Genomic DNA, 16,509 nt, shown 5'->3' on the forward strand with positions numbered 1-16,509 from the left:
TGCTATCCGCAAGCCACAGCACGGTATGTGGCGAAGAGTACTTTGTGTATAACGGCCAATTACCCTTTGCCCATTGCAGTCACGAATGGTTCGCGGGAAGAGCGACTGCTGGTAAGCCTCCGTGGGAGCTCGAGTCTGTCTAATTTTACCTTCTTGGTCTTCCTGCGAGATGTACGTAGGAGGAAGCAATATACTGGCTGACTCTTTCAGGAACGTGCGTTCTTAAAACTTTAACAGTAAAGTACATTGCTATTCGAAACGCCTGTCTTGCAGCGTTTGCCACTGGCGCTGGCGGAGCGTCTCCGTGACGCTTTCGCGTTTCGTAGATCAACCTAAAGCCGTCAGCACACGGATCGTGCATCCGAACGTTGAGTGTTGAGCGTGCCGCGTTTCTGTCGTCATAGCGTGGAATAGCACGTTCCGGAGTCTTTCCGAACGTGCAGAGCAATATCTGGCATGTCAGATATTCTGAGCGTGCGTCTGAGTGTTGACCAATGAGATGGTACAACGCCACCTACGTCACACGCACGCCGTCTCCCTTCAGTACAGAGTTGTCAGGCGGCATATTGGCATTCATTTCAAGCCTATACGTATATAAGCCGTTTCTGAGCACCAGAAAATTGAGAATCACTGGAAAACGCGTTGTTAACTGTGTGATTCGTTCCAATAAAATAATGAGAAATATAATTTTCGTGGCAAAAGAATTATTTTAACTTGCGTGTTATGAGAGTAGGCTATTTGAAGGCAGCGACACACTGATGATCCATCCAAAACGCAGTGTTCTTGGTACAATTTGTTATAATTAAACTTCAATTAGCAATATATCTACGATTGCGGTTTTCAGCACGCTTGAAGACCACTATTGATTGACGTTACCAGGAAGTTGTTCGTGTAGCGTAATGACTAGCATCACCGTCCGCTATTGAGAGGTCTATTAGGGCGGTAGTTCGCGTCTTGCCACTTCCGAGTTTTTTCTAACATTAGCGTTTTTATTGGGTTCTGGTACTTTATTATTAGTTTAATATTTAGTATACAGTATAATATTTGATGTTATGTAAATATAAGTTCACCTTTTTTCAGAGGTAACTGTTCGATTGGCTTAATCTACAGGACAGCTACTTGCTCCTTTTTCTTTTACGCTTCGTAATTCACATGTTGCAAAGATTCTGCTACTGGGTAGGAACAGTGATCAAGTAAGACTGACCTTGGGGTTTTACTAAAATGTGGGAATGATGAAATAATGTTTATCTTATGCGGAGAAGTATTCCAAATTTGTACCGCACTGTTTTTAATGGAACTTTTATAAGCCTGTGTCCTTATTCATTGGACATGGTACTCTCCTTTTCGTGGACGATGGAGGAAATGTGCGTTTTAATAGGGCTAAAGTGGGAATTTTACGCTCGCCTGTTGAGTAAACAATGTGATTTACGAACTAGAAACATCCCACAACTGCCACTGGAGTGCTTTGCGGTCGCGTATACCACGTTGGGACCCACGTACCGTATGCACAGGTCGCATCGTTCCTGAGCGTTCAGCAGCACGGTCCGTGTGCCGACGGCTTAAGCAAACGCGCTACTCTGCTTCGGATCTTGTCCATTTCCTCAATGAAACCCACCTCCAATGGATCCCTGACTGACTGCCAGATATTAAACTGTTGCAGTATTTCTTCTGCAGTCATGCAATCGTGCAATAATGTGTCTCTATATTTATGACCAATACGTTACATTTGTTTGTTGAGAGTTAACTATCATTTCCTGGAACTAGCCTCCATCCTTTGCACATTTCCATTACATCGCTACAATTTTCTATCGTTGCGGTTTCCCTGTATACAACAGCACAATCCGCCAAAAACGTCATGGAACTTCCAGCGGAACTCATTAGGTATATATATATACAGGGTGGTCGAAAATTACCCTCACAAAATTCTAGGACTTGTAGTGTGGAGTGAGTACATAATATTCTGAATAGGAACACATGTCCGGAAACGTACCGTTTTCGTGCTACAGCTGTTTGAAAACATGTTTGCTAGGTAGGTTTGCAACAGGATAGTCATAGTGACGGGTGCTTACGTCAGATCGGCTGACGTCATTTGACATCCTGTCCTACCTCATTGACCTGGTTGAGCCTTATTCACGCGCCTGTCAGTGTGGGAGCAACATGGTTGGGAACAAGTTTGCAGAAAACAACGACATGATCTTCCTGAATGGCGAAGCTCACGACAAGGAAGAGCTGACCGTCGCCTACATCAAGATAGTTCTCCACAACTTTAGACTACATCGCGTACCCTTTTCGCTACAATCGTGCAGCGGTTTCGAGAAAGGGTACCTTCACCAGCAGCAGGCGTGACTGTGGCGCTCCAGGGAGGCCCAACACACCCGAACTGGAAGACGCGTTAGTGCATCACGTTGATGAGAACCCGTCAACAAGTACACGAGCAGTCTCATTGTCTATTAATGAGTGGAACTGTAAAACAAGTGATTTACTGGATCACACCCAGTCAACTACTTGTAAAAATGGTCGCATTAGCAGCACGTTTTCAAATGGTTGTAGCACGGAAATGGTACGTTTCAGAACATGGGCTCCTATTCAAAATATTACGTACTCACTTCCCACTACAAGTCCTAGAAGTCTGTAACGGGAATTTCCGACCACCCTAAATATAAATAATGAAAAACAATGGTCTTATACTCTCCCTTTGTAGTAAGCCCGAAGTTATTTCTGTGTATGAAGACTTCTCCTCGTTGAGATTGACATGCTGTGTTCCGTGTCTTAGAACGCCTTGAGTCACACAGCTCGTCTGAGGTGGAAGAGCCCGCGAGATACGATAAGATTCCAGTTAGATTACATCATGATCAGGAAGAGATACTGGAATGTAAGGTATACCCAGGAGCACATATGGACTCAGATCACACTCTACTGATGGAGAGCGAGCTGAAGTGTAGAGACTTGACAGGAAGAATCAATGCACAAAGAAGTGGGGTACGGAAGTACCGAGAAATGCAGAGACACACTTGAAGTTTTCAGAGGCTATAAGTACTGCGACAATAAATAGTTCAGTAGGCAGTTCAGCTGAAGAGGTATCGACGTCTCTAAAAAGGCCAATCACAGAAGCTGGAAAGAAAAAGATAGTGCAAGGAAGGTAACTGCAAAGAAAGCACGCGTAACAGAAGAAATGCTGCGGTAGAACGATAGAAGAAGGAAGTAAAAAAAAATGGTTGATGGAAATTCAGGAATAAAACTCACTTAGGAATGAAATAAATACGAAGTGCAAGGAAGCTAAAGCAAAATGGCTGCATGAAAATGCCAAGAAATCGGAAAACATATGATTGTAGGAAGGACTGATTCAGCATATAGAAAAGTCAAAACGGCCTTCGCTGAAATTAACAAGAAGGGCGGTAACGTTAAAAGTGCAGTGGCAGTTCCACTGTTAAATGGAAAGAACAGATAGATGGGGAGGGTACACTGAAGGCCTCTATGAGAGGAATGAGTTGTCTGATTATGTGATAGAAGAGAAAACAAAAGTCGTCAGTGAAGAGATAGGGGATCCAGTATTAGAATTAGAATTTAAAAGAGCTTTGAACGATTTAAGATCACATAAGACAGAAGGGCAGAAGGGATAGATAAAAGTCAGTCAAAATATCTGAAATCACATGCCAACAAAACGGCTATTAACGTTGCTGTGTAGAATGCATGTGACTGGTGGTACATCATGCATCCAAGCTGCTCGTAAGAATAATATACATAAGAATGAAATTTTCACTCTACAGCGGAGTGTGCGCTGATATGAAACTTCCTGGCAGATTACAACGGTGTGCCGGACCGAGGCTCGAACTCGGGACCTTTGCCTTTCGCGGGCAAGTGCTCTACCAACTTTCTTTCTTTCTTTTTTTTTTTTTTTTGATCGTTGCGGACGTCGAAAGACATCCTGTTAAGTTCGGTGGTTGATTCTTCCACTCATTTTTTCTATTACAGAGGCCAACCGGCTCTATGACCGAACACGCTGAGCTACCGTGCCGGCTACCAACTGAGCTACCCAAGCACGACTCACGTCCCGTCCTCACAGCTGTACTTCTGCCAGTACATCGTCTCCTACCTTCCAAACTTTACAGAAGCTCTCCTGCAAACCTTGTAGAACTAGCACTCCTGAAAGAAAAGATATTGCGGAGACAAGGCTTAGCCACATCCTGGGGGATGTTCCTAGAACGAAATTTTCACTCTACAGCGGAGTGGTACTGGCAGAAGTAAAGCTGTGAGGACGGGGCGTGAGTCGTGCTTGGGTAGCTCAGTTGGTAGAGCACTTGCCCGCGAAAGGCAAACCGTTTTAATCTGCCAGGAAATTTCAATATACATAAGAATGGAAAATAAAATCGAGAATGTGTTAGACGAAGATCAGTCCGGATTTAGGAAAGGTAAAACAAGAGAGGCAGTTCTGACGTTGAAGTTGATAATGGAAGTAAGATTGAAGAAAAATCAAGACACGTTCTTAGAATTTGTCGATCTGGAAAAAGCATTCGACAGTTTCGAATGGTGCAAGAAGCTAGAAATTCTGAGACAAATGGGGATAAGACATAGTGAAAGTCGGGTGATAAACAGTATGTGCAAGACCCAAGAGGGAACAATGAGACTGGAAGACAAAGAACGAAATGCTGGGATTAAAATGCTTGAAAGACAGCAATGTGGTCTTTCACCCCTTGTATTCAATCTACACATCGAACAAGCAGTGATGGAAACAACAGGAACTTTCAAGAGTGGGGTTAAAATTCAACGTGAAAAGATATCAATGATAAGATTCCCTAATGGCATTGCAGTCCTCATATAAAGTGAAGAATAATTATAGAATCTCTTGAAAGGAATAAATAGTTTAATGGATACAGAATATGGATTGAGAATAAATTGATAAAAGATGAAAGCAATGAGAAAGGGGTGAAACAACAAAAGAAACCAATGAAAAGCAGCAAGAAAGTGAAGGGCTCTAGGAAGAACGTGGAACATAATAATTCTGTACACTGACGAGCCAAAAAGTTAAGACGACTCGCTTAAGAGCGCGGTGGTCCACATTTGTAACGTGATACAGGAGCGATTACGACTCACATTGGTTCGACATGACCATAGTAGGTTTCCAGAGATATGTGGTACCGTACGTCTATGCACTGGTCAGGCAATTCCCATAAATTTGAGAACCGTGGATTTCATCACCTTCAGATCAGGTAAATTTTGGGACCAAGACGTCAACACTTCAGTATCATGCTCCTCAGACCAGGGCTGCACGACTCTTGCTTTGTGATACGTACAGTTATCCTGTTAAGACATGTCATCGCCGCGAAGAACATGTCAGATATGAAGGGATGCAGGTGGTTGGCAATAACGTTCAGGTGTCTACAACTGCCATGGTGCCTTCGAGTATTACCACAGGTCCCATGGAAGAACAAGCGAATGTCTCCAACGGCTCAGTATAGCTACAGCCTGCCTGCGCCGTAGCGCGGTGCATATTACGAGCAGTGAGTAGCCTTGATGACGATGCATCCAGACACGACCATCGAGCTGGTGTAACGAGATATGTGATTCATCCGACTGTCGACACGTTTCAACTGATCCACTGTCCAAGCTAGATGATTCCACGCTCACTGCAATCGTGATCGACGATGTCATTGGGTCAGTATTGGAAGACGTAGTGTTCGTCTGCTGTGGAGTCTAATGTTCAACAACAGTGTGCTCCGAAACAATTTCGTCTGCACCAGTACTGTACTCAGTCACCAGATGTGCCACAGTTTGCCACCTATCCTGCATTACAGACAGGGAAAGAGTCTGCTCTCCACGTTCTGTGATGAGGTGCGGACATCCAACACCAGCTTGTGGTTTCACCGTCCTTCAACATTCCGTTGATTCAGTAGCACAACAGGCTACCAGCATTGCCGAGGTGCTTGTTCCCTGACACCGAGTTATGACAGTCTGCTCTTTGTCAAAGTTGTTTATGACAAAAGATCATTTGTGGCACATGTTACTGCTACAGTGATTCTCCAGTTGTCTCTGATTTCAGGGGTCAGTGGCAATAATGTTTTAACTCATCATCGGCCGTTTGGCTTCAGAATAGCCAGTCGGGACCGACCACCGTGTCATCCTCAGCTGATGGCGGTATGCGGTGTTGATGGGCGTGGGGTCATTATGGCGTTCACCCGGGCGTTGTCGGTTTTACAGAGTTGGAGCTGCTATTTCTCATTGAAGTAGCTCCACATCCGTCATCAGTAGGCACAGTGGACCCATTCCTGTCCTCCCACGAAGAAGAAAATCCCTGGCAGTATCGTGAATCGAACACGGATCTTCTGCATTGCAGTCAGGCATGCTAGTCAGTCTTTATTCAATTTATTCAGAATTACCGTTAGCCATGCTAACGTCTCCTTTCTAATTCAATTCGTTCAGGAACTTTTACACTGACTTGAAATATAATATTAAAATAAGATGTGTAAATGGTAAAACGTTTTCTCCTTTTCATGTATTATTGAGGACTTCTTGCTTTTCATGAATGAAGTTTAAACTCAGTATATAGATCATCGTCTCTCGTTTCAGATTTAGTTCATGAATATACAGACCATGTGATCGTTATTGTCTTGGTCACCGGAAACACTTTGATGCTCACTACAGGACGGTTAAAATTAAACATTCTGTAACTGAGAGGATCCTCATGAAAAACGAGTGATCGTAGGAGAATGAAACTTTGTGGAAATATTTGTGAAGACATGTAGAAGACAAATAAGGAGTAAACCATTGAAATGGCGGACGTAAAGTGCAATCTTCAAGCAGCGCACGATCTGTGTCTCGAGATGCGACCATTCCATGGTCGACCTTCCAAAAAGTGCTGCGAACATCCTTGAAACAGTATTAGTACAAACCCACACTGCTCACGACTTTCGTCACGTGATAGAGTCATTCGAACAGACTTCGCTTTTACGTTTCTTCCAACGATTGAAGCTGACGAGACGTGGCCTTGGAATATTTTGTGAAGTAGTGAATCACACTTTACGCTCCCTGGGGTGCATTAGAGTGTTCAAACCTAGTGATCTTGATAGTTACGCAATGATTCGGTTTTCTCCAAATGTGTTTCGGAGTAACCGAGTGACATCACTAGCATGGCGAGTTACATCGTGCGTCAAAACATTTGAGACCAAAGTGCTCCTCTCTCGTTTTGGAGGGATAGCATGTTGGCGAAGCAGATCACAGAAACGTGCGCCATTCACGCTGCATGTCCTTGGTTCTTGGGATCTGAGTTTCTCAAACAAAAATGAATAATAATGAAGTATGCCGTGAAACCACACTACACAGTGATGCGTTCAGTATGTAAGAGACCTTCATGAACGTTCGTTGGAGGTGACAATCGCAAAATATGACAATTGTGAGTGTTCTCTGCCCCAGGGAGCATAAAGTGTGCTTCATTACTTCACAAAATATTCCAAGGCCACATCTCGTCAACTTCGACCCTTGGAACAAACGTAAAAGCGAAGTCTGTTCGAATGTCTCCGTCACGTGGCAAAAGTGGTGAGCAATGTGAGTTTGTACTAACAGTGTTTCAAGGTTGTTCGGAGCATGTTTTGGAAGGTCGACCATGGAATGCTCTGCTGTTGTGACGCAGATTGTGCACCGTTTGAAGATCGCACTCTACATCCAGCATTATCAGCTGTGGAAACAGCAACTTCAACAATTTGTGACGCAATTGGCCGTCATCTCTCCCAGAAGCAAATCTAAACATTGGCCGATCGTTCCAAACTGCAAAGATTTAAGCCCCATCATGTGAAAATTAAAGTTTTTCTTTCAATGGTTTATTTGTTATTTCTCTTCCGCACGTCCTTACAAATATTTCCACAAAGTTTCAGGGCTTTAGGATAACTTGTTTTTCATGGGAGCCGTATTATACAGCTAAAGTTTAATTATAATGCCCCTGTACATTGTTTTCTGGGTGTTTATTTCATCATAATTCATCGATAACAGTCCCTGCTGCGGTTTCTTTTTGTCAACTACCACCTAGGGTATGACAATGTCAACCATTCCACAGTATCGACAGTACGAGTCATTAGTCAGTTTTATTCTGTGGCTTCGCTCAATGTCGAGATTAAATCATTTATAAACACATAAGATGCTTGTCACAACCTTGAACTCAAGTATTTGCAAAATTAGACCACTGAGCTTCGGAGGCAGACTTCTTAGGGATACGTGAGAATCAGTTTTACTAAATACCTACTACATGATGTGCAATAAATTAAAAAAAATGGTTGTGAAATATAGAGCAAAAATCTCTCGATGGTGACGTAAATTAAGAACAATTTAGAGACAGCTCTATTCGTTAAGAGAAAAAAGATTTCGTTGTTATTTATAACGTTTCTTTTAGGTAAAAAGCCGATTATTATAAATTTTCTTGAAGATAATTTAGTTTTCGGTTAAGAAAATAAGGATTCTTACATTGTAATATTTTGTTTAACAGTAGCACACGTACAAGACGCCATTTCTCCAGAATGACAGCGACTCTAGCTCGACAACCTAAGGGTTCATTTAAGTTTGAACGTTTTTGTAGTCATCACATGAAAAAGCCTAAATCATGTATAAACCTTCTGACTTCATTCTTCAGTACACTGCCCATAACTATCACAAGGTTTATTTGCTTAAAAAGAAATCACTCCATTTCGCAACATTAATCATCAGTAATCTACAAGTCGAAATGAATACAGCAGGTATGCGCTGTCACCTACCATACGCTCTTAAAGTTATCTACGAATCCATACCTCATGTCTTTCGAATCTAACAGAAAAAGTTCGCGGACTGATTGACCTTCCATACGTATGTCGAGAGTGCCTTTAATAATTTCCCTGCGGTCAGCATAGCTTGCAGTGTGCTTTCTGGTAGGTTAAATCGCTTCGCAGCATTTGGAATTTGCACCTTATTTTCCTTAACATCTTTTATTGCTGCAGCCACCTTTTTTATATACCGTTAACTAAAAATGATTTTGTGCTGTTTGTAATTCAGGCTCCACATTGGAGAAAGCAGAAATCGTGAGCCAAGGATGTTAAGTAAATGGCCGGCCGCTGTGGCCGAGCGCTTCTAGGCGCGTCAGTCCGGAACTGCGCTGCTGCTACGGTCGCAGGTACGAACCCTGCCTCGGGCATGGATGTGTGTGATGTCCTTTGGTTAGTTATGTTTATGTGGTTCTAAGTCTAGAGGACTGATGACCTCAGATGTGAAGTCCCATAGTGCTTAGAGCCATTTGGATCATTTTTTTGTCAAGTAAATATAGGCTCTTGTGATGGCGGATTGAGTCTTTGCTTATGCTTACAATCAATACCTTTCACAGCATCTGTGGAAGCGTAGTCTTTAGAAGCCCTGTTCTATACAAAAAGCTTCTTTCTCCACAAGCGTTCTGCAAAACTTCAACTTTGATGTGTTTCAAACCATGAGCTGTGAGTGATGTCTGGGCCGGATTCGATGGCGGTTGGTGCGAGAAGTTAGCATTTCACATCAATGGTAGAAGTCTAGATCGGGATCGATGCTACTGTCAGCGCTCATCATGAGGTATGACGGGAGCGAAAAGAGTTTGTGAGTTACTAATTCTGTGTAGCAAATGAGATAGCAGAAGACAGGCAACGTTTTTCATTGCAAGGTATAAAAGAATGCACATATTCACGTTAATGTAAACGTGAAAGCCGCTATGTACTCGGAAAAAAACATCGCTCGTATTCACCTGAGTTGACGAAGTAATCCTTATTGTAAACCAAGTAAATATGTATGGTATGCAAGATGTAGCCTAAATAAGAACTTACACGGATATGAGAGATGCATAAAGTGTGGTGACTGACTATCGTTTGAATACCTACGAGCACTTCTCAGGAGATGTAGCTCAGATTCCTGTCATAATACCGTATTCGTTGGCTACCTCAACACACAACTAAATAATCACCTTCCAACCCGACCTAGATCACGGGCAAGGCTACATAACATAATCGTCCGCCAATTAGTAAATGAATAATCACCTTCCTTCCCAGCGTAGACCTTATACTACACTACGGATCAGTCACTATAACCTCCATTCAGAGGAAAAGCTCCTTTCTATGTGCACATTCACCCACACCTCGAGTTATGCTGCAGAACACTCTGTCACAGCACCAATGACAAACGAAAGCAATGTCAACAGCGAAAAAGAGAATATTTCTTTTCTTGCTTCTCGCTGGTTATGTGAAACTAACATCCAGTTGGCTTCGCGAAACTGACGCGTTGCCATCACACGAGTAGTAGAAAAACACCGCCGTGATTGACGCTGGCCGCGATCTAGATAACAGACCAAATATATTTCAACTAACCAGGACAATGTTTTACACAGCGTTTCGCCATTGCCTCATGATCTGTTCGTTTGGGATCTCGTGTTTGTTACAAAATTACTCCATCTATTATCCCGTACTTTCACCTGTGCAAGTTTTTGCTCTTAATTGTGATATTTCTGACTTTAATTTAATATTATCCATTAGGTGTGTGAGATAGTGGTTGTTACGTTTTTACAGTAATTATTTGCAGCATTCCACTTTATTTTTGGAGACAACGCTCTCATCATCAGATTGTAACATCTTGATTCATGAGGTTAAAACGCTGAAACAGTGATGACAAGCGATTTAGTATCTTGTCATAGGGATGGCGATTATCGCAGAAACAGCCAGTTTTAAGTTTATTCGGTCTATTCCACCTACAGTTTAAAATGACTGTTGAAACAGTTCAAAATAACCAGTTTCTGAAATAACCGATTATAGGTTTTTTATTGCTATTATTATCAAAAATAAACGAAAAACTCCAACAAAGATTGAAAAATTCGAACACTGGCTCGGACTAACATAACTTGCTTTCGCTTTTATTATTTTATAGAAATGACAGACCAATAATAAGCTTTGGTGTTAAATTTGTGGCATTCTTTTTCTTTAATTGTTTCTAATGAAAATCATTTTAGTTAAATGTACACTTTTGCTTTTTAGTGGGAATCTGAATACAAATGATTTTTAATTGGCAAGCGAGAATCGCTCGTTCCAAAAATGCAAATGAACAGTTTAGATAGTGGAAAAAATAAAAAATCGGTCAGGAAAAATGACGTGACAATAGATAAAATTTCAGTAATGAATTAATCCGTTGGCCAGTATTTATGGTCCAGTCTGTGCATAAATACTCGTTCTGTACTGTGTTGCTTCGTAAGTTTTTTCATCAGGATCATTAAAGGCGATAGCAATCCTTCAGAAGCAACAGAACTTCCTTCGAAACAAATGTTTATAAAAATTTTATTTAAAAATTCAAAATTTTAGCACCACTGCTGTGGCAAATTGATATATCGATTTTATATACCTGCTATAATCGAGACCAAATAAATACCGAAAAATACCTGTTATTCATGACTGAAGTACCATTATCGATTTTAACAGGTCGGTTTTTGCCATCCCTATTTTTACATCAATCTGATGATGAGAGCACAAGCTCCCGAAACGCAGTGTTAAGCTGTATGTAGGATAGAAATACGATTGGATGCTCCCAATTATTACTGTCACGAGTGACGGGCTAGAGATGCACACTACAAAATGAAAGATAACTCAGGCGTTTAGCACAGTCAGCGGCTAAGCACGTGTGCAGCATACGTAGCCGCAGCCACTTGTTGGAAAACGTAGCCCTGCAGAGCTCACCATTAGCAAAGCAACGGCCGTCCGCAGACGGCCTTCACTCGCGCCGGGAAAATTGTATTAGCGAGGGGAAAACCCGCGCAGCTGCTTGTTCCCGTCGCTACACGGCCTCCGCACGCCACCACCGCCGCAGCCGCTGCCGAGATCCAATTTTCCCGAAATTTGCCTCCGATGCGCGGCGTTCAGGCGAAACGCCTGCAGCCTTATCGTTACGACTCTCGCGCGCCTCCCGACGAGCTCTGGGTGCGGGTTGCAGATTCGCCTCTGATCGTTTCCATCACTCACTAGCCTCGTAGCACCGCGCGAGGTTCGTATTTCCGAGTGTGCCACGAACCGAAGAGAGAGATTCCTTTCTCCAGATTTCTGTTTCCTGTTTGACTACAGTGTCAGAAAGAAGGTGTGCTGCATTTACAGTGTTTTGTGTAGGCTACATTGCTCTCACAACGAAAGTTGCTTTCGACAGTGGAGTGCGGTTGCATTGAAATTTTCCTATCGAAGCGGTGTTACCTATAGGGACTCGAACGCGGATGATTTCTGTGGGGTGCGTACTGTAAGACCTTCGGTACACACACCATCAGATTATTTGACTTGTCGCTCTAACGAAGTGTCAGCAGTATGTCTCGTGGTCTTATCGTGGCGTGTTTATCTTCTGCCGTTAGGTCAGACGATAGAAATGCCACTTGAACGCTTAGAGTAACAGATTGACAGTGACCACCTTTAAACAGAACTTGATTAATTTTCACACACATTTATTAAAATAATAACAATCATAAACCTTACTCAACTTGATTCTGGATGCTATTTACAATTGAAAATCTGAAGTTCCTTTGGTCTTGGTACGTTAATCTTATTCTCACATATCTCTGATACTTCACAAAGTGTCTATACATTTCTCTTCATGGCTATATACAGGAATATGATAATCTTATTAGGCGCAGACTGAAACTTGACTACAGACTAATGCAGACTAATGCAGACTGACTAATCGGAGGTCTGTACACTCGTTATAATACCTCGTGCATTCAGGTATCACTGCGCGAATGTGATCCGTGAGAAGAATAGGTTCTAAGTTAGCAGCAATCTCATTGGCTGCGTTGCATATTAATACGCGGATCGGCGGAAGCAGAATTTGGTCCGTCTCTTAGGTAGTGCCATCTCGTACTGCGAGGACGGACGAGCGCTGCGCCTGCGCTGTTGTGCTTAGCGGGGTGCGCTCTAGTGGGAAAGTTGTGTATGCGCTGACTACGTGGAACTATGTACACAACACTTTGCTTTCCCAGGCAGTGCTCTCAGGGACTGAGCTGATCAGAGACGATTGCTGACGATTTCGGATCTTCAACGCATATCTCCTACTTTACATACCGGGTGATCAAAAAGTCAGTATAAATTTGAAAACTGAATAAATCGCGAAATAATGTAGATAGAGAGGTACAAATTGACACACATGCTTAGAATGACATGGTGTTTTATTAGAACCACAAGAAAAACGAAAGTTCAAAAAATGTCCGACAGATGGCGCTTCATCTGATCAGAATAGCAATAACTAGCATAACAAAGTAAGACAGAGCAAAGATGATGTTCTTTACAGTAAATGCTCAACATGTCCACCATCATTCCTCAACAATAGCTGTAGTCGAGGAATAATGTTGTGAACAGCACTGTAAAGCATGTCCGGAGTTATGGTGAGGCACTGGCGTCCGATGTTGTCTTTCAGCATCCCTAGAGATGTCGGTCGATCACGATACACTTGCGACTCCAGGTAACCCCACACGATCCTCACCAAACGACGCGCGCAAGAGATCTTTCACGCGTCTAGCAATATGGGGTGGAGCGCCATCCTGCATAAGCATTGCACGTTCCAGCAGGTGTTTATCAGCCAGGCTGGGAATGATGCGATTCTGTAACATTTCAGCGTACCTCTCATCCGGCACGGTAGCAGTTACAAAACCACAATCTCGCATTTCATCGAAGAAAAAAGGCTCGATAACGGTAGATGTGGTAAATCCAACCCATACTTTCTCGTCGTGCAATGGAGTTTCCACGACAGTTCTAGGATTTTCGGTAGCCCAAATTCTGAAGTTGCGGGCGTTGACAGACCCTTGGAGCGTGAAATGAGCTTCGTCGGTCCACAACACGTTACTGAACCAATCGTCATCTTCCGCCATCTTTTGAAACGCCCCCACCGCAAATGCCCTCCGCTTCACTAAATCGCCAGGTAACAGTTCATGATGCCGATGGATTTTGTACGGATAGCATCGGAGGGTACGCCTAAGTGCCAACCAAACAGTAGTGTATGAAATGCCGGTGCGACGTGCGACTGCACGAGCGCTGACTTCCCCGTGCATAGACGAACCCGCTACAGTCTCCATTTCTTCCTGAACTGTCTTAGCAGCTTTACGCCTTGTGCTCGGTCGGCCACTACGGCACCTATCGTCTAAACGACCCGTGGCTTCAAACTTGGAAATCATTCTCGCCACAACTGCATTTGTCAACGGACCTTTACCCGTTCGAATCCCCTCCCTATGGCTATAGAATTGTAACGCTGAACTAGCACATTCCCCACTCTGATAATACAGCTTCACTAAAAGCGCCTTTTCGGGTAACGTCAACATGCTGCGACTGCTGGCGCATCTGACTCTCTTTTTTTTTCTTTATTGTAATTTTAATCACCTATACAAGCAGGCTGTCAGCAGCATAGTATGCTGCTCTTCAGCCTTTAGTGGAACAATAACATGACATAGAGGTGATACAGATAATACAAAAAAACGGCGTGCAAAAAATGGAGATACAAAAAACAAGAAACATGAAGCCATTCACGCTGAACGATAAAAACACTAACACTTGTTGACACGGCGCACAAAACACGGAGGACGGCGACGGCACATGTGAGCAGTGAAGTTGTAACTGCGAAAGAACGCGAAACACAGAACGAAGCACACACACGAGACACGAATGGCGATGATCTCCGGCGCGCGAATGTTCTCTATGCATGTGCGAGTCCGGGGACCTGCCAAGAGAGGAGGAGGAGGAAGGGGAGTGGGAGAGCGAGAGGGGAGAGCAGAGATGCCACAGGTAGAGGAGATAGGGGGGAGGGAGGAAGGGGGAGGGGAAGCTCAGTGGAAGAGGGGTGGAGGGAGGGGACGGGGGACAAGGAAAGAGAAGGGAAGGGAAGAGAAGGGAGGGAGGGTGCCTAAAGGAAAGTACACCGGAAGTGGGGGGTGGGGCAGGGTCAAAGTTGATAGGAGGGGTAGATGGAGGGGAGGAGGACATCATCAGGGAGGGGGAGCCGGCGGAAGCCACCTTGGGAGAGGGTAAGGAGGGTGGAGAGATGGAGACCGGGTGGGACGTGGGAATACAGGCGCGGCAGCGGGCGGGGTTGAGAGAGTATCGGGGAGATGAGCGGATGAGGAGGATCGAGTTTACGGGAGGTGTACAGGATCCGTATCCTTTCAAGGAAAAGGAGGAGGTGGGGGAAGGGGATCTGACTCTCTTATTACAGCTCCTTTTATACACGATTGTCATGCGCAGTCACTGACGTTTTGCTGTCCAGCGTCATCTGTCGGACATTTTGTGAATTTTTTTTTGGTTCTAATAAAACCCCATGTCATTCCAAGCATGTGTGTCAATTTTTACCTCTCTATCTACATTATTGCGTGGTTTATTAAGTTTTCAAATGTATACTGACTTTTTTATCACCCAGTATTTCATAAGGTCACTGGAAAAAAAAATAGTAATTCCAGTTATTCCAGGTTTCATGCACAGATGAATCTTTAAGCTTTTACAGATGGCGCAGCCATCGAGTCACAAGTTTAAATGTGTGCGCACTGCCTCTACGTGAGTATAAAGAAGTGGCGACCAATGAGACATTTCTGTTTTAAACGGGGACTGTACGTAAACATAGGTAAATGTAAGGACATCACAGAGTGGCGAAAAGGAGCAATGGTCGTGTCTACAAGCAGTGGTGTAACACACGTGGCCACGACGTCTGAATTGCGGTCGGATAAAGACACAGACAGAGAATGACCGAAGACGCGTTTCGCAGCTTGTGAATCGAAATAAGTTCCAGACACAACTGGAATTTCTGCAGGCGGTGAATCAAAGTCCATCCCAACCTGTTAGTGAGAGAACAATGCGACGGGAACTGCGTGCAGTGATTATATGGGGTCGGTCACCTCGCAAGCAGGTGCAGTTGCGCGGCTTCAGTGGGCTATAAAAGTGCCCAATAGCTGCCGAAAGGAAGTATGGTCAGACAAAACCCATTTTTGCCTATATTCAAATACGCACAAGAGTGCACCGAAAGTCAAATGAAATGTTCATGCCGGAGGTAGGTCTGTGATATTTTGGGGGTGTTTTTTATATGATCAATTGGGTCTGCTCACAGATGTGACCTCCATCATGAAGACAACAGTACAGTTCATCAGGCTGGAATAATATGTGGCTGGTTTTCTGAACACTCCCCCACTCTATTACATACATCTCGATTCGACTGCAAAATCATCTCGCTTGACCCCCTTAGAAAATCTGTGGGACAGGTTATAGCAGCGGGTGAAACGTCGGCGTCAGCATCCCTACAATTTGGTGAAATTACGCGGTCGAGTCCTCAGCTAGCGAGTGGCTTATCCTGGATGCGACGTCCCTGCACAAGCTTGTGGACTGACTTCCTAACCGAATACAAGGGGTTATAAAGTCCATGGGCGGAATCGGTTTTGGCTGGTGAGCTTTCCTTGTAGTACCAGCCGTCAGGGCCGGTTTAAAGCCCAAGCGACAAGGCCGCGCTTGGGGCACCAAGGTGAAAGGGGCGCCAGGGACGGCCATCTGCAAG

Source organism: Schistocerca piceifrons, chromosome 6 (genome assembly GCF_021461385.2).
Source record: "Schistocerca piceifrons isolate TAMUIC-IGC-003096 chromosome 6, iqSchPice1.1, whole genome shotgun sequence".
Lineage (NCBI taxonomy): Eukaryota > Metazoa > Arthropoda > Insecta > Orthoptera > Acrididae > Schistocerca > Schistocerca piceifrons.